The following is a 27014-nucleotide window of genomic DNA, read 5'->3' as shown; positions in this document are numbered from 1 at the left end:
GCCTTGTCAAGTAGCTGATTCTATTATTAACCAGACGTGTCTCTCCTGGGCTTCCTGGCAGATCAAGAGGACTGTCAGCCTCCTCCACAGGGTTCCAAGACCACTTAGCTGTGCTCAGCCGCCTCCACAAGGGAAGGACAAGGAAGACAATGCCCTTAATGTGGCCAAGTGGCCCAGAAGAGGCCCAGTGTGATCACGGTTGGACTCTTCTTGGTGCTGTCCCTCCCAGCTTCCTCAAGGGCCCTGGTGCTGGCCATGAACATGGAGTAGAGGCTTTAAATATCCTATTTGGAGACCCACTGGACTTTTTACCTGATTGCATAGCTCTGGAGACTTGAGAAACAGAGAATTAACTTCTGTCCTTGGAACTCAGTTGTCACTATGATAATGCAGTATGAATTAGCACGTGCCCAGGAAGCAACAGAAGTCAGGACAGATGAAAATGAGACAGGCAGGATTCTAGACTACTTTTTGAAACTTGACCTTTTCTAGGATCTTTTCATGACTCATGGGTCACGGTACTCTTGTTTATAAGTAAACATATATCTTCTTATCCTGGCAGGAACAGAAAGAAGGAAGAGTCTAGATGTCAGGAGGCAGAAACGAATGTGGATGGAAACATTATCCATACTAAGTCAGCAGTGCTTCTTGGGAGACCCCGTCACTCTTTAGCTCCAACTAGCCAGCTAAATGAGCGAAAACAAATACAGAAAGAAAAGGATCTTCCTACTCAAATTTTTGAGAACGTTGACATAATCCACTAAACTGGGAACTCCTCCAAAGCCAAGATCACTTTTAAACCTTTTTTTTTTTGAAGTCTCTACCACAATGGCTAGCAGAGAGTAGGTCTTCAACAGATATTTGTGAATGAGCAAATAATAAAGAGTAAATTATAAAGTGCCCAGAAATGTAGTATAGGAACTCAACATTTCTTTAAAAAATGGAGAGGATCACATTCCACTTTTATTTTTTTTAATTTTTTTGTTTTTTGTTTTTTTAATTTAAATTCAATTAGCCAACATATAGTTCATCATTAGTTTCAGGTGTAGCGTTCAATGATTCACCAGTTGCATATCACACCCAATGCTCATCACATCACGTGCCCTCCTGAATGCCCGTCACCCAATCACCCCATCCCCCCACCCTCCTTCCGTTGGTTTCCTGGAGTCAAGAGTCTCTCATGGTTTGTCTCCCTCTCTGATTTCTTCCCATTCAGTTTTCCCTTCCTTCCCCTATGATCCTCTGTGCTATTTCTTATATTCCACGTATGAGTGAAACCATGTGTTAATTGTCTTTCTCTGACTGACTTATTTCACTTATCATAATACCCTCCAGTTCCATCCACGTTGACGTAAATGGTAGGTATTCATCCTTCCTGATGGCTGAGATATTCTACTTTTACAAATGCAACTTAAACAAATGCATTTTTACCAAAATGTAATCTAGATTAGGTCCTTGAAGCCCTCTTCTTTAGAAGTAAATTTCCACAGGCTCCCCTGGGTTGGTGAGAACACAGTGTGGAGATAACAATGGCAGTTTCTCTCCCCTTACTCATGTCAACTGCTCAGGAAATCAAAGATCTGTGCTGCTGCTTAGGCTGTCCTGAGCATAATTCATGTTGGTTTAGGATTTAGGCTTATAGGATTAGACTGACGATCATAAACCTTGCCCATTATAAAATCCTAAAATCATTATTAATTTTAAAAGGAGTATAAAACCTTGGGCAAAACTAATAACAAATGTATGCCAACTCTAAGACCAATACGAGGCCTAAATCCTGTCTAATTTGGAGAGCTCAGGCTAGAGCGGATTATCGAGCAAGACTGAGGATTCTCCCTCCCTGGAGAGCTCAAGGATGGGGAGGACAGGCTCAGTCTTCCTGCCCAAAGTCAGGGGACTGACAAAGATCAGCCTGATAGTTCTCTAGTCTGCAGTTTGAACCGAGAAGGATTAGGGGAACTAGAATCAACACTCCCAGGCTGAGGAAAGTCCAGAGTGGGGAGGAGGGAGAGAGAGAGAGCTGAGACGGAGGACAGCATCTAGGGAGGTGAGGGCAATACTCCTTAGTTACGGGTCTTGCAATTGCCACCTGCTTTTCATAGGTATGAAAGGCAAGAAATGGAAGAAAAACATGCATTAGCGTCCTGAGGATGGGGCTCATGATCAAACAGAAAAACTTGCTTCCAACAAGATGTATCACGAATTTGCCCCTGCAAACAGTCCACTGCAGAGCACTCAGAGCAAGATGCACAAATGAAGGGGAGGAGAGGCCAATCTCAGCTAGGGGTGTGTGATTTATAGCTGAAGTTCAAAGTGATGATAATACCATGTTTTTACTTTTTAAATTGTTTTATCCTATTTTTCCAGCCCATAAGGAATGCACCTTGGTGTCAACAGAACCCCTTTGTCTTTGTAAGCTATTTTGAAGCAAAATATAGGTAAATTACTTCCCAAACCACCACACAACTAGATCATGCTGAGAAAATGGGCTTTGCAGGAATGCAGTAAATTGTTTCTGTCACAGAAGAAAATACAACCAGTAGAAATCGTTATGGATGAGTCATTATGAGAAGGGGCCAAAAAAATTAACCTTCCTCCGTTTTCTTTGTCTTTGTGCATGCAAGGGAGGGTGTGTGTGTATGTGTATGTGTTTATTTGAATTCACCGGCCACACTTAGGAGTCTGAAGGTGGGAACGGTTTCAGAGATAAGCAAGACCAGCCCCTTCATTGACATGCACACAGGACGGGGAGAAAGAGGAAAAGCGACTTCAGAATATGGTGTTGCCGGGAAGGTGTTTAGCATGATTGAAGGACAAGGAGTTCTGTGATCAAGGAGGAGGGGGAGAAAATCCCTGTGTTTTAAAACATTTATTTAGTACTATAGACTGAATGTGTCACCCCCAAATTCCCATGTTGAAACCTAATCACCAGTGAGATGGTGTTGGGAGGTGGGGCCTTTGGGAAGTGATTAGATCATGGGGGCTGTGGGTCATGAGTGGGGTTAGCGCCCTGATTAAAGAGGCCCCCAAGTGTTCCCTCATTCCTCCCACCGGAGAGGACACAACAATAATGAATGAGGAACCTGGTCATCTCGCCAGACACCAAAATGGCAAGCACCTTGCTCTTGGGTTTCCCAACCTCTGGAACTGTGAGAAATAATGTCCGTTGTTTATAATCCAGCACAGTTTTCTGTTACAGTAGCCCAAATGGACTATGACATTAATATTTATGAAATAGTACCAGGCACAGGACTGAATGTTTTACACTCCTCCTGACAGTTCTATTGGGTAGGTGCTGTTATGACCGCCATTTTACAGATAAAGAAACTGAGGTTTAGAGAGGTTGGGTGCCTTGCCCAAAGCCTCACAGCAATGAACGGGGTGGATTGGGGTTCATATCAAGGTGGCCTGATTTCAAGCCCGTGCTTTCAAGCAGGTGTTTGTACCTCCTTGGGTAGGGAATATGCGGTGCGGGGGGCGGGGGGCACCATGGACAAAAGCCAGCACTCTGGAGTCAAGCTGTCCACCTACAAGACTCAGAAGAAATTATTCTCATCCACCAGGTTTGAACAAGTATTTTCACAATTGCCTGGTGTACCCTCAGCCAGCTCCTCTGAGAACCCTCCAGTCACTGGGAGGCTGGCACTGGGGCTCCACGGAGTGCCCTCCGACACTCTGAATTCACTTAACGTAGCTCCTGCCTCTGGTCCCTTTGTGCTGATATAGAATCCATTTCCAATCACTTGATAATGATTCTTCCTGCACCCCCATGCAAACAATAGTACAGAAAAACGCTCCGTTAAAGTGTTAAACATGCCCTAATGTGTGGTAATTGATTTCACATACGGAACCAGGGCCAGGGTAACAGTGTGCGACAACGGATTTTACACAGGTGCTGTCTGCCTCGATGAACACAGCTGCAAGGAGCTGATTCTCCGCGCAGGCGCTAATGGCCCGGCACACCTGGCCAAGGGCCTGCTTCCATGAAGCGCTGCCCTAGGTGGACAAGATAGGACTCAGAAGGTCACCTTAGTCCCTGTCAGGGACCATTTCGTCTCCTACCCGGTGGCAAGTCAGATTGGTTTGAATTTGTGGGTTCTGTCCTGCCACAAGGATCTGTGGCACAAAGCTACCCCTGAAGTCAGGCAAGCTCGGGAGACACCCTGAGGGAGGTGCAGGTCAACACCGGCTGCCCAGGGAGAGCTGGAGAGAAAAGAGCGTGAAAGCATGCAAGTGGGGAGGAGGTTAGGACTGCATGGAGAGAGCATGCTCACTGCTCACTGACAGCACCCGCATCTGGACTCCAACTCGGGGATCTGGGTCTAAAAGCCAAAGGCGACAAGAAGCATTGGTACGCATGCTACTGCCTAGTTTACAAAGAACTTCCACAGACATGGTCACATTTTGAATTTCCTCATCAGCCTTGCAAGGTTGGGATTCTTCCCAACGTAGAGTGAGAAGTGGATTACTAATTCTCAACTTGGGCCACATCGTTACCTGGGAAGCTTCTAAAGAGCTACTACTACCCAAGACCCCTCCTCCCACGCCCAAACCAGATCCCTTTTTAGTGGTCTGAGATGGGACTCAGGTGCTAGTATTTATTTTTGTATGTGTGGTACAATAAAAATTAATAGACACTAAAATTTGAATTTTATATCATTTTCATGTGTCGCAAGTATTATTTTTTCTTCTGATTTTTTTTTCCAAACCATTTAAAAATGTAGAAACAGCTTTAGCTGTAGAAATAAAACAGACAGAAGGCTGGATTTGGCCCAGGGGCCATCGTTGGCCAATCTTGCTTTAAAACAACCCATATTTATCTTCAACTTGCTAAAATCCCTCTGTGCCTCCCATTTCCATGTCCCTCACGTGCTCTGTACTCCCATTTTCCTCTAAATCCCCTTGACAGCCAGCCTTACATGCACACCCTACCCCAAGCATCCCACACTCAGATGTTCCTTCCTTCGCCATTCCCTATGTAGAGCTTTCCAACTAGCTCTTTTGTTTGGTTTTGGACCAATAAAAAATTGTATATATTTAAGGTGTACAAAGATGAGGTTGTGGGGGCGCCTGGGTGGCTCAGTTGGTTAAGCGACTGCCTTCGGCTCAGGTCATGATCCTGGAGTCCCAGGATCGAGTCCCGCATCGGGCTCCCTGCTCGGCAGGGGGTCTGCTTCTCCCTCTGCCCCTCCCCCCTCTCATGTGCTCTCTCTCTCTCATTCTCTCTGTCTCAAATAAATAAATAAAATCTTTAAAAAAAAAAAAAAAGATGAGGTTGTGATATATGTACACATTGTGAAATGATTATCATAATCAAGCTAATTCAGAGATCCATCACCGCACACAGTTACCTTTTGTGTGCGTGGGCGGTAAGAACACCTGAAATCTATCCTCTTAGCAAATTTCAAGTATACAACACATTATTATTAACAATAGTCACCATGCTGTGCATTAGGTCTCCAGAAGGTATTCAATCTTCTAACTGAAAGTTTGTATCCTTTGACTGACATCTCCTCTTTCCCCCACCCCTCAGCCTCTATGGGCTAATATTTTTTAAAGTTCCCCAAGTGATTCTAACATAACCAGATCGAGATCCACCAAATTAGACAAACATTTATAGATGAATAGATTGAAGAGAAACATGTTAGAACTAGAGAGGGACATAAAATCCAAGTAAATAAATTTGGGAGACAGGAGCGGAAAGACTAAAGACATGAGAACACTTACATCTGGCCTGGTCCGATGGACAAAAGCTGGAGGATCTAGACAAAGTTCTGATGCCCAGTGCAAAGCGAACACATCCTCTATTGTCATTAGCAGAACGCTTTCTCGGGTGACACACCCGTACCCAGAGACATGCTTCCATCCATGTGATTTAGAAAAGAAAGAAGAGAGATGTCCTCTCAGACACAGGGTGTGCTTGGCGCAAAGTGAGCACAAAGGAGGCCTGAGGAAAAGACCGTTCTCTGTCTTTGCTTTATACTCCACAGATTAACTTAAAACAATTTTTAGAAATGTCCTCAACTCCTAGGGGACTCATTTAGCGCACACAGCCTCTTCTAATGAACTATGAATTGTACTGATATACTAGTCTCCAGGCAAGGAAAATACTCTTTTGCAGCCTGAGTTTCCATAAGAGTTGGGACAATTCCTACATGATTTGATGAACTGGCAATGCAATGATGCTAATGATGATGATGGTATGATGATGATGATGATGATCAACAACAATATCTAACATTTCTGAGCACCTCTTCTGTGCCATAACCATGCAGCATACTTTAGCTGGACCCTCGTGTTCCTCTTTCCTTATACACTACCTTATGAACGTCCCCATCTTGCCAATGAGGAACATGAGTCACAGAGAGGATAAATATTATGCCTGGTGTCACAAGACTGACAAGGATCAGACCCAGATGGGATCTAGACATGCCTGGCTCGAACTTCTGATGCTTACGGGTACCAATGTGCAGCATGAAATGAAGGCTTGCTCCCTGCCACTTGGAGGAGAAAATAATTAATAATAATAGTTTCCTGAGCAATTCTTTTAGCCTGGCACTGTGTTAAGCCATTTAAATATATTCTCTCATTTAATGCTCACAAGACCCTGAGAGGCAAATATTTTATCTGCAACTTACTCTTGAATCATTATAGGCTCAGAGATGATGATGTAAGCGAGACCACTGCTGGTAAGGAGTAGAGGCACCAAGGGGATTGTCACTGCCCTGTCTAGCTCTGAAGCCTGCTACTCTTCACCCAGTGCCCTGGTGAACACAAGCACTCTCAAGACCATCTCTCTTCAGCATTGCCCTCACCCGTCAGAGAAGGAGTGGATTCTGTCCTCCAGCTGGGGAAGTGCATGGAGAATCTCAGGTTCTAGAGGAAAGGAGAAGCCCTTTGTTCTGACAGTCTTCCCAGTCAAGGCTGTCCTGGGACCACAGCATGAGGTGTGCCCAGTACCCAGATAACAGGCTGCATGACAGCAATGTGTTCAGAGCAAGGCTTTGACAATCAAGCAGACTGATGTTCAAGTCAGTGAACTGATTGAGTCATATGGCCTCTGGGCCTCAGTTTCTTCATCTGTAAGCCACTGATTAAAATAGCAACTTCCCCAGAGTGTTAAAAAGATTATAAGAAATAAGAAATGCAAAGTGCCTAGTGCCTGATTGCTTGATGAATGGAAGCTATTATTACTCTTAATGGCTAAGGGAACTGGGGCACTGACCCCATATTTTACCCCTATTTCCAGGAGTGGGAAAAGCTCCACCATAGTTTTCCCATCAATAATGGTCAGTTCCATCCCCCAGAAAAAGCCCAGCTGCCCCTGGGCTTGAGAGGATGCTAAGGCACACAGGTAGGGACGGAGATGACCTAAAACCAGAGGCCCCCAGTGCTTCAGGAATGCGCATGTCCTTATGCATGATCCAGGCAAACCAGCCTGGATGAGGTCAATGACCATGTGCCCGGGGTCCCCGTGGATGCACAGATCCTGCTATTCCTTCCAACCCCCAGCACAGGCACACACGGACTCACGCATGCAGGCACGCATGCGTGTACACACCACTCACGTGCACATGGCATACATATGTGTATGCATGCACACCAAACATGTGCATATAGGTGCACACAGAAGCACATGCACAAACATGCACACAAAGGCACACACACAGCCCCATACCACGCACCCCGCAGCAGTCAGGATTTCTGCTGATAGAACCATGTTTATCCGACACTGGCGCTTCCCTGGGGTTGCAGGGGTGGAGGGTCCCCTGAGGCATCTGCAGCCCCTTCAGTGGCTGTAGAAATCTGCTTTCCCCTCAGCCTTCTTTCTGCCAGTCACCTTCTGTCAAGGAGTGATTATGCTCCTTTCTGTCAGGAACATTGAGTGATTGTGGCAAGAAAATTGCCTTCAGCGATAGGGATTTAAGAAACGCTTTTCCTGAAAATAGTGCTCAAATTAATTAACTTGGAGGAAAGGATTGCTTTTTTTTTTTTTTTTTTTTTGGTCTGGATTTAATTTATTTTTTCCCTAAGAGTTTTATGTTGTGTGATAAGTGGTGAGGAGAGCGTTACCTCCTTGGACATCACCTCAAGTCCGGGAGGCCTCGTGGACGCCAGTCCTAAGAGACACCAAGGAGACCTGGAGCTGCGGGCTTTGTGGAGGGCAGAGGAGGCCCTGGCTCAGTTCTGTTGGCTCTAGTGAAGAAGGCTGCTCGCTCAGGGGACGCACGGTGTGTCTGAAAGGCGAAGTAGGTGCTGATGAAGAAAAGTCCACAATAGGAATATGAAATGGTGGTGGTGGTGGAACAAGAGTGGTCACATGACAGCCTGGAGTCTATCACTCTCTGGCACTGACCAGAGAATCTCATCTCATTTCTCTAAGCTGTCGTCCCTTCATTTACACAATGGGATTATAATTTAGATTGGTTCTGCCCTTCAAGCTAATGGTCATGAGGATCAGGCGAGGTCTCTCTGTGGCTGCATTTGGTGTTCAGCTCCATGATGGCGGCACCAGGGCTGAGGCCAGAGGGTAGAGAACACTGTCAGAAAGATCCAAAACCAAGGCCAGTCATCTATCACTAGCTGTGTGACAATGGGTAAATAATTTAACCTCTCTGAGCTTTTATTTCTTCATTGCAAAATGGGGATAAAAATAAACACATCATAGCATTGTGGTGAAAAAAAAAATCAGTGAAAACACCCAACATATATCGGATTGATAAATCTTAGTTCCTTCCTCCACCCTAATGCTATGCAATACAGCTAGCAAGCACTCAAAAAAATGTAGGTGTATAATATATATTTGAATAGACACAAAATTAAATATTATGCCTGCCATTTTTAAATAACTATTATTTTTTTCTCATGCACATTTCAATCCTAGTCAGACCAGAAGGAAAACCACTAAAATGTCATGTAAAAGAACTCCCAGGTTCTGCAGGACTTTTGGATTAAGGTGCTCCAAATCAACTCTGTGATCCGCATTGGGTTGCCAACCTTTCCTTTTATTTATTTATTTTTTTAAGATTTATCTATTTGTTTTGGAGAGAAAGAGAGTATGCAAGTGGGGGGAGGGGCAGAAGAAGAAGGACAGAAGCAGACTGAGCGGGGGGCCCGGTGCTGGTTCTGTGTGGGGCTCCATCTCATGACCCTGAAACCATGACCTGAGCCTAAACCAAGAGTTAGACGCTCAACCAACTGAGCCACCCCGGCGCCCCAAGAGTTGACAGCCTTTCTGATGGCCACCTTTTCTGGGTCTTGTCTCCAGGTTATATTCAAGAAATGCAAAGGCATTTCTTACCCATTTCAACAAGCATGTCTTAACCCAGAGCGTGTGGATGGACTTTTCAGGGTCCACAGTCCTTTGAAATTTAAAATACCGCATTCAGTTTATGTAAGTTTTCTTGGGAATTACATTCATAGCTTTCATTGGGGCAAGGATGGGGTGATTTGTGATCCTCCTCAAAAAAATTAAGATAAATTGGCTTATACCAAATAGAATATTGATGGCACACCAATTTAAAATGTGTAAAATTCCCAAGTTGATTATTACATCAAGATTTTTCAATACTCCTTTTATAAAATTTTAAAAAGCTGATATGAAGAATTCCCTTTGGAAATCACTCTTTTTAAAGTAGAGGTCTACTCCAGGAACTTACATGCAGATTTCACACACACACACACACACTTGCTGGCCCAGTCTTAACATTTCCCATAGCTGCTGCTTATTACAGAGAACTAGAGAACTGAAAACTGTGTTTCTGCAGCATCCTGCCTCCCAGGATCATGCAGGCCTTTCAAAGCATCTCACCAGCCCTGGCTCTGCTCTAGGCTGGTTGTTCATGGCTTGCAGATGAAGCAAAGAGAAGGAAAATATCTTGCCCCAAAACATGCAGTGAGGATGATTCCACTAATTTCTGACTACCAGATCATAATTAAGAGAGAAAGGCAAGAAACAGAATTTAGGCAATCAGAGTGACTGCTGCAGAGTTTTAAAGCAGAAGAAGGCAACTCTCCCACGGGGAGCTCTGCCGGAACATTAGGGTTTATACCCAACCTTCTGGAATGCAGTCCTGAGATCCTGGCTATGGTCAGAAGCAGCATGGCAGGCATACAAACGCCATTCTGATCAAAGGCAAGAGTGAGGTATGATTGTCTTTCCTACTTTCAAAGAACTATAGAAGAAAGGCCATGCTATGATGTGCTTAGCACCATGTCCATATAAACTATAAGACATTCTTGTAGACTTTCATTCAGCTATTACCATTACTGCTAATAATATAGTTATTACCTTATTTTCATGACTCATTTGTGTGTTTACACAGTAGTCAGACAGCCCATGTAGGAGGCCTAGGGAAGTGAATGCAAAAGTGCGTACCCGAGTATATTGTGACATGGATAAATTATCCCAGTTCCAAACTTGGAGGAAAAATTAAAGACAGGCGAAGGACTGCTGACACAGACCTGGGCTTCTCTTTCCTTGCTTCCCACTCAGTGCCTGGCAGAGAGCTTTTCATACAGAGAGGACTCAAATTCTTGCATAATATCAAGGAGTACTCCCAATTTTTCCCCTCACCCTCATTTCAGGGATAACGACAACCTTTGCTCACGGAAGCAGCGTTTCTCAGAGTGTCATCCATGAGTGATCTGCTTCAGAATCACCCAAGGACTTTCTTTAAAATGCAGCTTCTTGGGCCCCTCCCGAGACACCCTGAACCAAACTTTTTATTTTTTTATTTTTATTTTTTTTAAAGATTTTATTTATTTATTTGAGAGAGGATGAGAGGAGAGAGGAGAGAGAGAGCACATGAGAGGTGGGAGGGTCAGAGGGAGAAGCAGACTCCCTGCTGAGCAGGGAGCCCGATGCAGGACTCGATCCCGGGACTCCAGGATCATGACCTGAGCCGAAGGCAGTCGCTTAACCAACTGAGCCACCCAGGCGCCCTGAACCAAACTTTTTAGAGATAAGGTCCAAGAATCTGCATTTTAATAAGCCCACCCAGTGAAGTTTGAGAACCACTGACTTAGACAAACGATTATTTGTCCAGTGGTGACCTTTAAGTCTTCTCTGAGAGCCCTTAGTAAATCAGTTAAACCATGCATTGACGCATCTCTAAAGTAGCACTCTACAAAGCCTTTCTTCACACTGATTGAGAATTGAGTATCAGAAGGTTTAGACAAATCAACTTGGACCGTAAGTTTACTTGTAGTCCCTTTATGAAGAGTATTTGCCTGCAAGTAAGGGACAGTGGGCCCAGAATGTTCTTCTCCTATCCATAACTTAACTCCTTGTCTGATGGGGCACATGGGCCAAGAGACCCCCACCTAGCACTGCCAGTGAATTTCCTTCAGCTAGTGAGATTATAGAACAACTCTACTAGTCACTGCCATCTTCTCAATAAAACTATTACTATGGGAGGGATTGGCTGAAATTGAGAAATGGAAAGAGATGAAATGGGTGGGAAAAAAAGAGAGAGAGAGAGAGAGGAGTGAAGGGGAGGGAAGGAAAGAAACCAGACAAGAAAGGAAGGGAAGTGGAAGGGAGGGCAGAGTAGGGGAGGAGAGAGAGAGAGGAGTTGACTCTCTAGTGAGAATAAACCCCTATTGTCTTGAAAGCATTCCGCATCAGCAAATCCTTTAATGGAGTGGGGATTGGAGGACTGTCCCAGAGGAACAAAAGGGAGAAATAAAGAAAGGTGACAAACAGAAGAAAAGAGCAAAGAGAAATAAGGATTGGCAAGAGTAAAAAGAAACTACAAAGACTCCAGAGAAGTGAGGGTTTTTTAATACTTTACAAAGACTTCATTTTACTACACTTAATTAATCATAACACAGGAACATAAATGTTTGAAGGGTGAAATAAAATGTACAGAAATATAGTCATACTCAACAAAAATGCGAACACATAAATTTACCATAAGGTTGTCACGCCCGCACTCTCTTCCGGCGCACAGGACGACGGCGCCCATTCCATTTCTCCACAGCCATGGGTGAGCCCCCAGTAAGGAAGATCTCTGTGAGCTCCGGCTAAAATCAATTAGTGAAATGCAGAAGGAGGGAAAAAAAATAAATGCTCCAAAGAGAGAGGGAAAAAGGCAGAGAAAAAGAGCAAGTATGACCAGGACAGAAGTAACTTCATTCTCTCCTGCCAGGGTTGTTCAGACCAGGAAGTCCTCTGACATGTCTAACTCAAACCTCCCCTATAAGTCCAGCCAATTTTATGTTCTTGTGGACCAACCCAGTAAGAAACTGTGACAATGTACTGATTCAAAATGCTACAGCATCAAAGAAAGAAATTTAAATGGCGTCCACCAGGCTCTGTTGCTGAAATCTTGGACCTGTATGAAAGCAGGGCCTGACATGAACAGGCACAGGCAGGAAAGACACTCAAGGATGAAGAAATCTCTTCCCTTCACCAACAATTAAAAACCATCTTCTGCCACAGTGACAATTTATCATTCTAAGTTTGTGAATTCAGGCCTGCACGGGTGGGGTGGGACCACTACCGTCCTCCACAGGGGGGCAGCTGAAGAGTCTTTCCAGTTGACTTGTTGTTCTCAGCTGTCCCCTTTGAGGGTCTGTCTTGGGTCTGGTAACTGAGGCTGAGGAGTGGGCACACCTTGCAATCGGCCCTCTCTTGCACTTTGGTCTCTGCGGGGCTAATGTTCTCTCTGCCTTACTGTTGCTGGACTCACTTGTTCTGCAAGACTTGAGCTCTGCCATTGTGTCCCCGACTCCATGGCAGGGCCTGCTCATGCCTGTCTACTCCCTCCATGCTGACTGTCCAAGTGGACTTCTATTACCTGTTTACATCTCCATTCCTTCCTCCCCTTCGTGCTCTGGTGCACACCAGCTCCCTCTTACTAGACTTGTGGGATGGGAAGCTCTTCAAGTCCTGTCAAGTCCTAAGGAGACTGTACATGTCCAAATCCCACACCTTAAGGTTTGTCATGCATCTAAGCCCCAAAGCTTGATATCTTTCCCAGTCTGCCTGCTATTGGGACCCGAGTCCTATTTGGCTGGCCAAAGCACACAGGGAAGGCCCTTGGAAGTCTGTTGTGTCTTTGAGAGACTGCAGAGGAAAGCGGTTCAGATCCATGCTCTGCCCCTGACCTGACTGTGGCTGTTTTTCGCTTCTCCACCATTGAAGCTTATCCTTACCCCTGGAACAAACCAGGCTGACCCCTTTTATCAAAAGTTTAAAATTCTTGAGAGGTTATAGAGTACAGTGGTCAGGATGTAGGTCTTAATGTCACATGTCTGAGTTGAATATTGACTGTATAACTGATTCCCCATGGAATCTTGGGGTTACAATCTTACATAGTTGGTGTAAAGGTTCAATATGGTTATGTGAGATTTTTATCATAGTGTCTGGCACAGAGATACTGATAAAAAAAAAGAAAGCTGATGAATAGTTTCTGCTTTTCTTAAGTCCCCAGGGCTCCATAATTGTTCTTTGGGAGCTTTATCATTGTTACAGAGACAGACTTCAGCTAATGCCAAGCTAGGGAGACCTCTTATTTTGTTAAGAATTCCAGCAAATCTCTGTGACTCTCCAGTGCTAGATTCAGCCATGCTCTCTGAACCTGCTGGCCACTCTTAGGGCCCACTAGCTAAGTACATCATTCTTGCAGCCGAGAAATCCTCATCTTCCCGTACAGCTCCCAGTTCCCTCTACCTTATCCTTCTATCTTCTAGCGCTCCAAGAGAACATCCAAAATATTTTACCCATGGCCTGAATTCAGACCTAGCATGTTACCTAATGTGTTCAGGCTTTATTTGTGCCATTCTTGAGGATTTCTAGTGTTATAATCACATTTACCATCCTTGATAATCCCACTTATCATCCTTGATAATCCCACAACTAACAAAAATATTAATATCTTAATGCAGAGGAGCTCCAGGAAGCCCATATGCCGCCTGAGGCTACTTAACCTATGTGGAAGAACATAAGCTTTCCTCGACAAAGACCTGACTGTTCTTTTGCCTTTCCATTGGTAGATAAATGTTCACGGGCCTTGTAATTGGGCTACAATTAACCATGAGGGGGTCAAGATTAATACCTGAGGGAAGAGTTACCTGTTATTAACCACAAGGAATATGCCCCCTGTCCTCTGAGAGGCTGTGGACCTGAGGTACTCCCAACTGCCCATAATTGGAGCGCTGAGTGACAGATTTTAATTTGTAAACCCAATTCTGAAAGATTCAAAAGTCACTCCCAAGTTAATCAGCAGAGTATAGCAATCAATTAATGGTGTCTATTTTGATCACTTGAGGAAGAGGGGCAGTTTTTTATCAATAGCCCTTAGGGCCAGGAAATCAGGCACTACCATCTGAAACCTGAGATCACCCTGATATCCTGGAAAATGTGGAAGCTCATACAATTAGCCCAGACCTGGTAAGCTGATTGAAAAAGGGCCCCAGTTGTTTCCTCTTCTTCTTCTTCTTCTTTCTTTTAATCCAATATCCTATCAAGTGGAATCTATCCTCCTCCCCGGAATCTGTTCTGACCTTGTGACTTGCCTGTAAAATGCAGTGACAATGACAATGTGCTGGTTCTGAGCCTAGTCCTGAAGAGGTCTTGCAGTCCCATGTGTGCTCTCTTGGAACCTGTGTCTGTCACGGGAACGAGCCTGAGCTGGTCTGCTGGAGACTGGGAGACTGTGCGGGCCAGAGCCAGCCACCTGAGGCCAGCGAGGACTAGCCATTTGCCAGCTGAGCAGCAGGCTGACTGCAGACACTGATGAGTCCAGCTCTGAAGAGCTGCCAGTGAGCTAGATGAATGTTCACTAGTTGTACCACTGTCCTGTGTGTCTTTGGTTTTCTTACACAGCATTATTCTTGTAATAGATAATGGATTTAAAGGGTAGCAACAAATTACATCCTGATGAGTCTAGCCATAACTACTGACCATGAACTGAGGATTTTTTTTTTAGTTACTCTTCCCATATGCATCTGATTCGATGCTTCTCTAACTTTCTGTGGTGAAGGACCAGCTCCATATTTTCACATTTTTTTGTTTTGTTTTTATTTGAAAGAATTATAGATTCAAAAGAAGTTACAAAAAATAGAATAGTACACAGAGAGCTAGGTTTTAGGGTTTGTTTTTGTTTTTTTTTCCCCAATCTGTTGTAGATTAAGTTGTTGTTGTTTTTTTTTATAAAATACAACAGAAATGAGTTAACAGGAAAATGAAAAAAAAATTATGAGACATATAAAATACTACACAAAATCTTTATTAGATTTAATAAAGCAGACATAAAATTCTAGGAACTTTAATGAAAATTTAAATGCTTATCATCAGTTTGTATATGCATTTAATCATAGACCAATGACAAATGAGTCCTGGCCTAGCACCGATCCTCAGACCACACCTAAATAGCATTACTTCAATCACTTCTGGAGATCTTCTGAGACAAGAAATGGAAACTAGGCTTGAGTATAGCAAAGATAATTTTGGTCTCAAACGATCTTATCACAGAGAAGTTCTCCTGAAGAGGATATTTTAAAAATATCTTTTACCCTAAGTGCTATAAAAGAGTGTTTTTGTGGTTATCTAACGCTGGATGATGGGAAGAAACATTATAAAGCACGCTTCAGCCTCTATACGGGAATTTTCCTCTACTGATTTCTTTCTTTATCCTGAAAACTGAAGCAAATAAGCAAAACAAAATAAGCAAGAACATGGCCACATCAGTGTTGAAGTGCAGATATTCAATATGTGTGATTCTAAACCGTGTGAACCAAAAAAGAATTTATTACTGGTTAATATGCCTCTGGTAGAAGATTGCTTTTTTTATTTGTCTGGTTTTTTTTTGTTTGGGTGCTTTGTTGTTCTTGTAGCTGTTATTTCTTCAACTTGTCTCTCTAAGTAAGAGAGATATGTTGAGCCAAAGAGAATTGGACTCTGGCATTCCCCACCCAAACTTTTCATGAATTTTGGGGAAGTAAGTCCTAGGAGACAGGTCACTGCCTCTTAGATAGCTCAGGATGGGGAATCTAGCGAAAAATTAGTTTTGTTCAAAAAGGCAGAAGTGGAAAAGGAATTACAAAAGATCTGGTCACAGACCAGGGCTGCTGAGGTTGGTATACTATCCAGATTCATTACAATGATACATGATATCCACATCTACTCCCCTGGGCTCTCTCCAGGATGGGAAAGGTGGGGCCATTCTCCAGAGGATCCATGAACTCTATGAGCATCATAAGTCACGCACACCCAAGAGAGAGTCTGTCAGACATTTGGCATAACGACAGTGGAGGAGCAGGTAATTTGTGCCATTTTCTCTTTTCCTCTTTGTCCACTTACATAATAAATGGGCATCTGTCCCCTAAGTCTTACAAAAGAGTATTTAATTTGGTTGGAGCATACAGAAGGACCAGAGAATGGCAGAGACCATTGGTAAATTATTGACATCTTAGCTCACCTTCACCCTTTTGCAAATTTTTCTGCATCCATCCCTACCTCTTTCCAGTCCATTCTCCCTCAAATAGGTGGATCTGATCATGTCATGATCATGTTTTAAAAGAATTTAGTGGTTTCCCATTGATCTTAGAATCAAGTTCCAAGTCTTCAGCATGGTCCCTGTGGTCCAGCTTGGGTAAGCCCCTAATCAGCACCTCATTTGATCTCCCTCCTTCCCACTTCAGCCCCTTCACACTGGCCTTTTCTCTTTCCTCAAACTTGTCAAGTTCCCTCCCACTTCTCCATCTGCACATCCACCCCCACCCTTGCCCCTTGTCACCTCCTTCTCATCTTGCATTCCTCAGCATTCAATTTCCAGACTAAAGTAAACCCTTACCATTAGTTCTGAGCACTTTAGATGTATTCTCCTCCACAGACATGATCACAACTGGACTCAAATAATTATGTGGGTGATTCCTCTTTAATACTTATTCTCTATCGTGAGACTGTGAGCTCCATCAAGGCAGGGACCATGTGCACTTTGATCTTCTTTGTGTCTTCATCACCTTGCAGTATCCCTGGTTCATTCCATGTATTCCTTGGATGAATGCAAAGCCATTTCGGTACCGGTTCTACTACCAAGCCTGAAAGTTCAAAGCCAACACATTGTCAAATTCTGCATTCTGATGCCAAAGAAAAGCAGCACAAGACCATTTTCTTCTGAATTTGAACTCCAATGAACTCAAAACAGGAGCACATATTTTTCCAGGATAAGAAAAAAAATTATAACTAAAAAACAAGGTTTCATGGAAAGTACAGCTAGATAAAGGCAATCTTAAAATTGAACAGATAAACTTAAACTCTGCTGATTCTTGATAGACAACTATCTGCTGGAATGGTGAGGACAATCCGTCATGGTGGGATTCCTCCAATTCCTGCTCTGAGTCAGGGCTACCTCCCTGTAACTGTGGTCTTACCTAAACCAGTTAAGAGGATTTTTTTCTTTGGCCTCGGCTTACTGCTGCTAACATGATTTCTAGTAGCAACATCTTTTGAGGTACAGAGAGCCTCCTACTCTGGTTGAGCAGGAAAGCATTGGAGTATATATGTGCCAACCCAAATTATCATTTTAGGACTACATTCAAATAAAGTCTATGCAACTCTTAAATTCTCCTGTATTCAATACTAAGGGTTACTCAATTTCTAGGTAGTCTAAAATATTTCCAAAAAGAATAGTAAAATATTTTCCCCCTAATCTATGTAAAATTAGCTACTAATTACATAGGTCCCTGAATTATTCCCAAGATCAACTTGGAAACCATATTTCTAGGTTGTACACCCTGATGGTATTTTGGCTCTTCTGCTTGACAACTCTGGCCTTTGACCTTTTAATAAAACTGCTGATGCATTGTTTGGCAATACAGTGCACACCTATTAAACTTCTGAGGTATGCCTTATAGGGAGGCCCTAATAGGACTGTTTACACAGTGTGTGACTCCTTTTAGAGACAGCCCAACAAAGTATGCTGATTTCTTGTTCAAAATGAGACTTTCTAAAATGCCTCTGATGTTTTGCCCTTCCCTTCACCATCAAGCCCATGAGTATTAACTTCACATCCTGACAATTTTCAGTCCTTTCTGCTTTCTAACCTTGAGGAACTAAAGACAAAGTTAAACAGATATTTATTCTTTCATCTACAACTTGAGTGGCTGCTCAACATCTTTGTCAATGGAGGAATCCCTGTAGTCATGCTTCAAGCTTCAATTACTAGGCTTCAATTTGAATCCCTGCATATGCATACCGCCTTCACACAGAAATGTATCTCCATTGTCCCTCATAGTTGTTGGACCTCCAGGATATAAACCATGAATGTTTGTAAAGTGGTGTGAATGTGGAGAGAAATGAGTGATAGTGAATTCATACTTACTACAGTTATTTTGAGTTTTTAATAAAAATTATTTTGTTCAACAATATTCTTCCCATGTAGGAGGCAGTGGTATGTAGCAGGATGTTTCCACCAACCCATTTTATTTATTTATTATTTTTTAATGATTTTTTTTATTTATTTGAGAGAGAGAGAGCAGAGCGAGGGAACACGAGTGGCAGGGGGAGGGGCATAGGGAGAGGAAGAAGCAGACTCACCACTGAGCAGGGAACCTGACATGGAGCTGTGGGGCTCTATCCCAAGACCCTGGGATCATGACCTGAGCCGAAGGCAGACGCTTAACTGACTGAGCCACCCAGGCACCTCCCCACCACCAACCCATTTTAATGATTATTAACAATCCCTCAATAAAAAACCCCAAAACTTTATATTATAACTACTATTTCTGTACAATCTCATAATGTCAAATATCACTGAACCTAGAGTAGCATCACTTCATGAAACAAGTCAGAGATCACTAAACCTACCAGCATCCTGTCATTTATTGTTCACTTATTGGTTAGGCATTTTGTCATAGAAGGACACACTAATATAATGTAAAGGCTATGTGTAAATGTAGGACAGGCACCCCCTGTGACAACTCATCTTTAAAGGGCTAAAAAGACAAGACCTTGCTTCATACGAATTTTAGGATTGTTTGTTCCAGCGCTTTGAAAAATGCCATTGGTATTTTGACCGGGATGGTGTTGAAAGTATAGATTGCTCTGGGCAGCATAGACATTCCTAAAATTTGTATGAAACCAGAAAAGACCCCAAATCACCAAGGAAATGTTGAAAAAGAAAAACAAAGCTGGGGGCATCATGTTGCCTAATTTCAAGCTATATTACAAAGCTGTGATCACCAAGACAGCATGGTACTGGCACAAAAACAGACACATAGATCAATAGAACAGAATAGAGAGCCCAGATATGGACCCTCAACTCTTTGGTCAACTAATCTTCGACAAACCAGGAAAAAATATCCAATGGAAAAAAGACAGTCTCCAATAAATGGTGCTGGGAAAATTGGAAAGCTATGTACAGAAGAATGAAACCCTTACATGGTACACAAAGGTAAACTCTAAATGGATGAAAGACCTCAATGTGAGACAGGAATCCATCAAAATCCTAGAGGAGAACATAGGCAGTAACTCTTCAACATTGACCACAGCAGCTTCTTTCAAGACACGTCTCCAAAGGCAAGGGAAACAAAAGTGAAAATGAACTTTTAGGACTTCATCAAGATAAAAGGTTTCTGCACAGCAAAGGAAACAGTCAACAAAACAAAGAGGCAACCCATGGAATGGGGGAAGATTTTTGCAAATGACACTACAGACAAAGGGCTGATATCCAAGATCTATAAATTCTCAAACTCAACACCCAAAAAACAAATAATCAAGTCAAAAAATGGGCAGAAGACATAAACAGACACTTCTCAAAAGAAGACATATAAATGGCTAACAGACACATGAAAAAGTGTTCAACATCATTAGCCATCAGGGAAATCAAGTCAAAACCACATTGAGATACCACCTTAACACCAGTTAGAATGGCAAAAATTGACAAGGCAAGAAACAACAGAGACGTTGTGGAGAAAGGGGAGCCCTCTTACACTGTTGGCGGGAATGCAATTTAGTACAGCCACTTTGGAAAACAGTGTGGAGGTTCCTCAAAAAGTTAAAAATAGAACTACCCTATGACCCAGCAACTGCACTACTGGGTATTTACCCCAAAGATACAGATGTAGTGAAAAGAAGGGCCACATGCATTCTAATGTTTATAGTAGCAATGTCCACAATAGCCAAACTGTGGAAGGAGCCGAGATGCCCTTCAACAGATGAATGGATAAAGAAGATGTGGTCCATATATACAATGGAATATTACTCAGCCATCAGAAAGGATGAATACCCAGCATTTGCATCAACATGGATGGAACTGGAGAAGATTATGCTAAGTGAAATAAGTCAAGCAGAGAAAGAAAATTATCATATGGTTTCATTTATTTGTGGAACATGAAGAATAGCATTGAGGACATTAGGAAAAGGAAGGGAAAAATGAAGGGGGGGAAATCAGAGGGGGAGATGAACCATGAGAGACTATGGACTCCAGGAAACAAACTGAGGGTTTTAGAGGGGAGGGGAGTGGAGGGATAGGTTAGCCCGGTGATGGGTATTAAAGAGGGCACGTATTGCATGGAGCACTGGGTGTTATACGCAAACAATGAATCATGGAACACTACATCAGAAACTAATGATGTACTGTATGGTGACCAATGTAACATAATAAAAAAATAAATAAAAAGGCAAAAAAATAAAATAAAATAAATAAAAAGACCTTGCTTTTAGCCATGATAGGGGTAACAAAGACTGGGTTTATGTGACCATAATAAATAACTAGAAAACACACACACAAAATGTATGAGTCCAACTGTTTCTAGATATTGGACAACAGACTGGAGAAAATAGCAATGCCTGAAAGAAGAGAAAAAAATTAGGTGAACTCAGTGATTCTAGATTCCCCAGATTTCCACCTGGAGTCAATTTCTGAACTATGCTTTCAGAAAGGGGAACCCTAACAAAGTGCAGTCTTGGTGAATTAAGGATAGGAAGAATGGAGTTCAAGGAACTGGTGGCAGCTGGAAGTTGTGGGACAGAGTTCCTTAAAGGAGAGAGCTATATAGAAAAAAAAATGTTTAGAAATCTACATAGGGTTCTCCTTGAGTCTCTGTTGAATAGTAGGCTATGCAAAAGAGATCATATGCCCTGCAAAGCCTGAAATATTTCTTATTCAGCTGTTTACAGAAAAAGCTTGCTAATCTTTGCCCTAGAAATGAAAATATGAAAAAGTGAAATTTTCACTGGATGAAATTAAAGACAGATTAGACATTACAGAAGAAAATATTAGTAATTGTGAAGATAGTAATAGAATCTACCTAAAATGAAGCCAACAGGAAAAAAGTACTGAAAATCAAATGAAGAGAGCTTCAGAAATTGGGGACCATATCAAGTAGTCTAACATACATGTAATAGGATTAGCAGAAAGAAAGGAAAAAGAGAATGAGGTATAAAAATATTTGAAAAATATAATGGTTCAAGTTTTTCCAAATTTGATAAAACCTATACACTCAAATGAAATAAGGTCGATGAATTCCATCTAGGGTAAACAGAAAGAAAACCCCACTTAGGGTTAAATAACTGAAAGAAGAAAAAAAACTTGTCACCTTAGTATTTTATATTCAGTGAAAATAGCCTTAAAAATGAAGAGAGAAAAACCTTTTTCAGACAAAGGCTGAAAGAATTTATCACCAGTAAATCAGTTCTACAAGAAATATTGAAAACAAAGTTCTTTGGGCAGAAGGAAAATGATAACAGATGAAAACATGGATCTACACAAAGAAATAAAGAGCACTTTAAAATGTATTTGCCTTTTTCTTCATCTTTTAATTTCTTTACAAGATAAATGAATGTTTAAGGCAAAACAGATAGCAATGCATTATGGGATATTATAATATGTGTAGAAGTAAAATGTATGATTATAATAGCACAAAGGGGAGGCAGGAAAATGGAAGTATTCTGTTATATAAGAAATGATGTTATTTCAAGGCAGTCTATGATAAGTTAAATGCATATTATAACCCCTAGAACAACCACTAACAAAATAAATAAAACAAAAGATATAACAAGGCAACAGTTGATAAAAAATGGAAAAATAGAAAATCCTTAATTAATCCAAAAGGCAGCAGAAAATGATGAAATAAGAACTAAGCACATGAGATGAATAGAGAACAAATAGCAAGATGATAAACTTGAGCCTAAATATATCAATAATTACATTAAATGTAAATGGTCTAATAAAAGGCAGAAATTGTCAGACTGAATACAGAAGATACAACTATGTGTTGACTACAAGAAACCTTCTTGAAATACAAATACATAGATACGTTTTAAATATATATGTATAGATACATACATATATATGTATAACAAACATTAACAATAAGAAAGCTGGAGAGGCTATATTAATATCAGATCAAGTACATTTCAGAGCAAGTGAATTACCAGGAATAAAGAGGGGCATTTCAAAATCAAAGGCTAAGTCATTACAAATCTTCAAATTCAGCCCAATTAAAGTGAATTGCCTTATAGGATTGCCACTATCAAGCATCCCAACTGATTAGAGTTAAGCACCATTTAAGCCAGTTTGGACTCAAATTTAAAGAACATAGACGACATACTCCTTTTCTGTTCCAATTCCAACTTCTAATATACCCATATGTGTTTGACCCTCTTTAAGTAAGTCTGGGATGACTACCTTTACCTACCTCAAGTTTCATTTTCTCCTTCTCTGTTTTATTCCAATTACTATTTCAGTCCAAGCAGTAGACTAATATCTAATTTGAGTTCCATGTTGCCTTGCATTTCTTTTAGGTTTGCACCCATGGAAGAGCCTGCAAATTGTCCACCAATATAATTTGGCCAACCCTCTTCCTTTAATAACAGAACTCCTGTCTTTTATCTGTGAATATCCGTACCCAGCTGAAGGTTGTTTTCCCAGCCTCAGTGGGCTATGTGGCCATGTGACTAAGGTCTGCCACTTCCTGGTTGTGCTTTAAAAGAAATGATGTGTGAGCCCCTTGCTTTTGTACTCCTTCTTCTGGCTGAGAATCACTTTTGATAAAGGGTCTGAGATTTTTATTCTTGTTAAACACTCTATTGAGTGGGTCTCTTTGTAATAGCAGCTTAGAGTAAATTCTAATATAGTACCTCTTTAATTTTCTTTGCCCAAGAGAATTGGTAACTTTGCATAGCAAGCCAAATTTCTCATGCAATCCCTGTGTTATCCTATTTAAAGAAAATAATCAGAAAATTGCTGTCACTTTTTAACTGAGGATAAGGACTCTGAAAAAAGAATCTTGCCCGTACCTCCCTACTTTAATGCTTGTGAACTTTATCCATGATAGAATCAATTTATGACTTAAAAACACAACAGTTTATTGCTAGTCTTTAAGGAAGTGGACACCCTCTAGGCATAGATATTAAATGTACTTTTGCAGTTAACAGAAAACAGCGAACATGTATAGATTCAAGTGTTAATTTGTGTGGCATGGAATGAGCCCTTCATTCTTCTAAACCTCTGTTGGTTGTCTAATCCATGAAAGGGGAATTAGTAAGCCTGCTCTGATACTCCAAGGGTTTTCTATTCACCTAATCATTTGCCTGGCCCCAAACCCAGCTTTTTCTGGGCCACAGGCTTTATGGTCTCCCAGGTTCAGCTGATGCTATTTCCAGAATTTTCCTTTTGTTTTCACGGTTTTTTTTTTTTTTCTTTCAGTGGTCATAATGGAGACCCTGCTGCCCTCCAGTCTTTGTATGTTAGGATTAGAATAATTAAGATAATGGGAAGAATTGGATTTTGGAACACTCAGCAAAGCTAATTCGAGCTCCTGCTATAAAGTTATTTGAATCCTTCCAAACAGTCTGTGGTATATGCTGTTGAGCCTCCCAGCCCTTATGTAGGCTAGGGCCTACCTAACCCCTGGAAAATCTCTTTTCAGGATAATCACTGTCTCTGATTAAAAGTAGGATTCTCAAGGGGGGCTGTTTAGCATCAACATGTTACCTTACTTAAGTTAAGCTATCTCTGCTCTGGTGAATGGATAGAGAATAATAACCAGGATTGTGTGGAGACCCATCACTTTGCTTCCTGTGAAGCTGCTTTATCAGGAACAAGCCCCAGGGTGGCATTACTTAATCAATAGCAGAGATGTAGAGAGAGAGAGAAAGACAGTTCACAATAAACTGATTGCTGCATCTGGTTTCCTATGAGCAGTTGTAAGACTAGTGAAAGTCCTCTAATCTCATCAAGCAAACAGACAGATTGATTTTGAGTTCATTAATAGTTGCCGGGGTAGATGAGAAAGAGAGATGGGAAATGAATGCATCATTGGTATCTACACCTTTAACAGAGATCAAGAAGCTCTTAAAAGCTGCTCATGGCCTCTGAGAGTGCAGGGCCAGAACGTCTGGTCCCTGGCCTAGAGTCAAGGTCAACATCCAAGTCCTCAGAGGAGGGCAGAGGACCTGGGAATAGGAAGCCATGTGCTTTTAGATTTGTCTACAAAGCATCCAAAACTACAAAAGAAAAGGAAAAGTCTCAGTTATTTATCCAGATAGTTTGTTCACAGAATATCAAATAGCTTTCCATCCAAATGTTTGGCACCATATAGATCTACAGAGGTATTTTAGCAAACTCAAAGTTACTTATCAGCCTTACCTACCAAAGAAGAAAAGCTGGAACTGTGCTCGAAAAGGACATCAAATAACAATAAGTCAATTTGATTTGGGGTGTAGGTGCTTTTAACTCAATTCAGAATTGGTAGAGGATTCTGTCTAGGCTATCCTGTCCTTCTAAACTCTTTTTATTCCTGTACCTGTTAACCAATATGCTAATGGACTGAAAGGGCTAGTGACTCACCAAAAAGTGTTTATTTTAATGCAGATGCCTTGTTGCTTTATACAACAGGTATATTCTTTGGAGGTTGTATACAAATTGATTCAACAATAAAATACATGGAAATGGGCAGGTTTGCTTAGAAGAATACCAATCTTCTAACCAACTCACAATATATCAGGTTGTTAATATTAATTTTTATATATTGCTTTCTCTCTAAACCATCATAATAATTTCCTGCTAATGTGAGGTTCAGTCGAAGGCAAGCAAGATATCTTTCAGACAGGCTTAGTCAGAAGTTTACAGCAACATTCTACTAGGCAACCTTGTCCACATGCCCTCTTTCCTTCCCTATGGTACAAGGTAACTTATGAGAACCTTCAATAACCACACAAATATTTACTGACTGTCTATTATGGGCTACACATTAAACTATTATTAGTGATATAATGCATGCTTGCATAAGCGTGGTCCTTCATCTCAAATGATTCAGGACTTCTCGTGGGGGTTGGGAGGCACACTCTGGGATGGGCTGACAGAACTTAGATGAGTAGAGCTTGCCCTGGGAAACTGGGAGATTATTCCAGCAGGACCAACAGCTGAGATGAACCTGAGGAGAAACAGCAGGGTATGTTTGAGGAATTCCAAGAAGCATGGCAGGAGTTTAGGGAGGAAAGCAAACAGCAGGAGGATACGGGGCCAGGTATGTTCAGTGGGAATGCTGCTGCTAAACTCAAAAGGGATGTGTTTGGATATAGATGATCCTTAGAGACCAATAATGGGCCTGAAGACATCCTCACAGAGAACTGACAGATTTGGGTTTAGGAAAGATCATGCTGACTGCAGAATATAGAATCCATAGGGGCGGAGGGCTAAGAGACTGTGAAGGAGATATTGTAGTCATCATGGAAATGGACAATTATGTGAGTGGGTACACACAGTGCACACCTTTTGTTGCCCACCCTCAAGCCCTGTACTTCCTACAGCGTGGTGTCCCAGCCAGGCTTTATCCACCCTAACACGGATCAGCGAAGGAGCCCTGTCATCAGACCTTTTCATGATCCCATTATCTAGACTCTGTTAGTGAGGTGGCAATTTTGCTCGGTCATAAAGAGGTAAAGACAGTAATAACTGTGAAACTAAACCAGGTGTGTTCTAAATATTCTGTGAAGTAGACACAATTTTTCCTTGTAGAGAAGAAAGTTTGAGATAAATAGCAGAGAATTGGTAAATAATTCAGCCTATGACCTTGATGCTTATTGATTCCTGCAGCTGTTTATCTTTCTCTAGGCTACCCAGGAAAAAAAAAAAAAAAACCCAAAAAACAATTACCACTTAATTATAAAATTGCTTGTCTAGGAGAGCCTTCTGGTTGGTTGCTGAACACTCCAAGGGGGTAAGTTAATCTCTATAAACCACCCAGCCTGACTGAAGCTGCTGCTTAAAATTCCTAACCACAGCCTTCATTATTCTCTGGTATGGATGAAAAATCAAAGGAAGAAAGAAAGAAAGAAACACCCACATTTTCTTCTCATTTTCAGACACTTAGGATGTTTAGCCAATCAGATGACTCGGATGACTGTCTAGTTCTCACCTATGGGATTTGAATACTGATGGATTCTGGTCATGGGGGTGCCAGATGTGGTAGACAATGAGCACTTGATCCGTGTGAGTAGCAGTGCTGGTGGAAATAGTTGCTGAAGTTGTGGTAGTAATTTTCAGATTGGGCTGCAAAAGGGAAAATGAAAAGGATAAGAATTTTTTTTTTACACATAAATAATTTCTTCTTTAACTTTAGTTTGGATGAAAGGTAGGGCCCTAAAGCCAAATGCTGGTTCTCACCATCTTAGGGGGTGGGGGTTGGATTTCTCATCACTAGTGTCATGACCACTCTGAGCCAGAGGTCTAATCATACCAGCAGGGTAGTGATAAACTGTTTGACCAGCTTGCCCTAGTCCTTTATATTTATTTTCTTATCTTGGTGATCATTAAAAATGTTTGGCTAGCAAACAAACAACCCTATTAAAAATGGGCAAAGGACTTAAATAGACATTTTTCCAAAGAAGATGCACAAATAGCAAATAATAACATGAATAGATGTTCAACAGCACTAATCACTAGGGACATGCAAACTAAAACTACAGTGAGACACACCTCTCACCCATTAGGATGGCTACCATCAAAAAAGGAAGGAAGGAAGGAAGGAAGGAAGGAAGGAAGGAAGGAAGGAAGGAA

The sequence above is a fragment of the Phoca vitulina genome, unplaced genomic scaffold, assembly GCF_004348235.1.
Source record: "Phoca vitulina isolate PV1807 unplaced genomic scaffold, GSC_HSeal_1.0 scaffold34, whole genome shotgun sequence".
Lineage (NCBI taxonomy): Eukaryota > Metazoa > Chordata > Mammalia > Carnivora > Phocidae > Phoca > Phoca vitulina.
The sequence above is the reverse complement of the archived record's forward strand: the minus strand, read 5'-3'. Positions refer to the sequence as shown.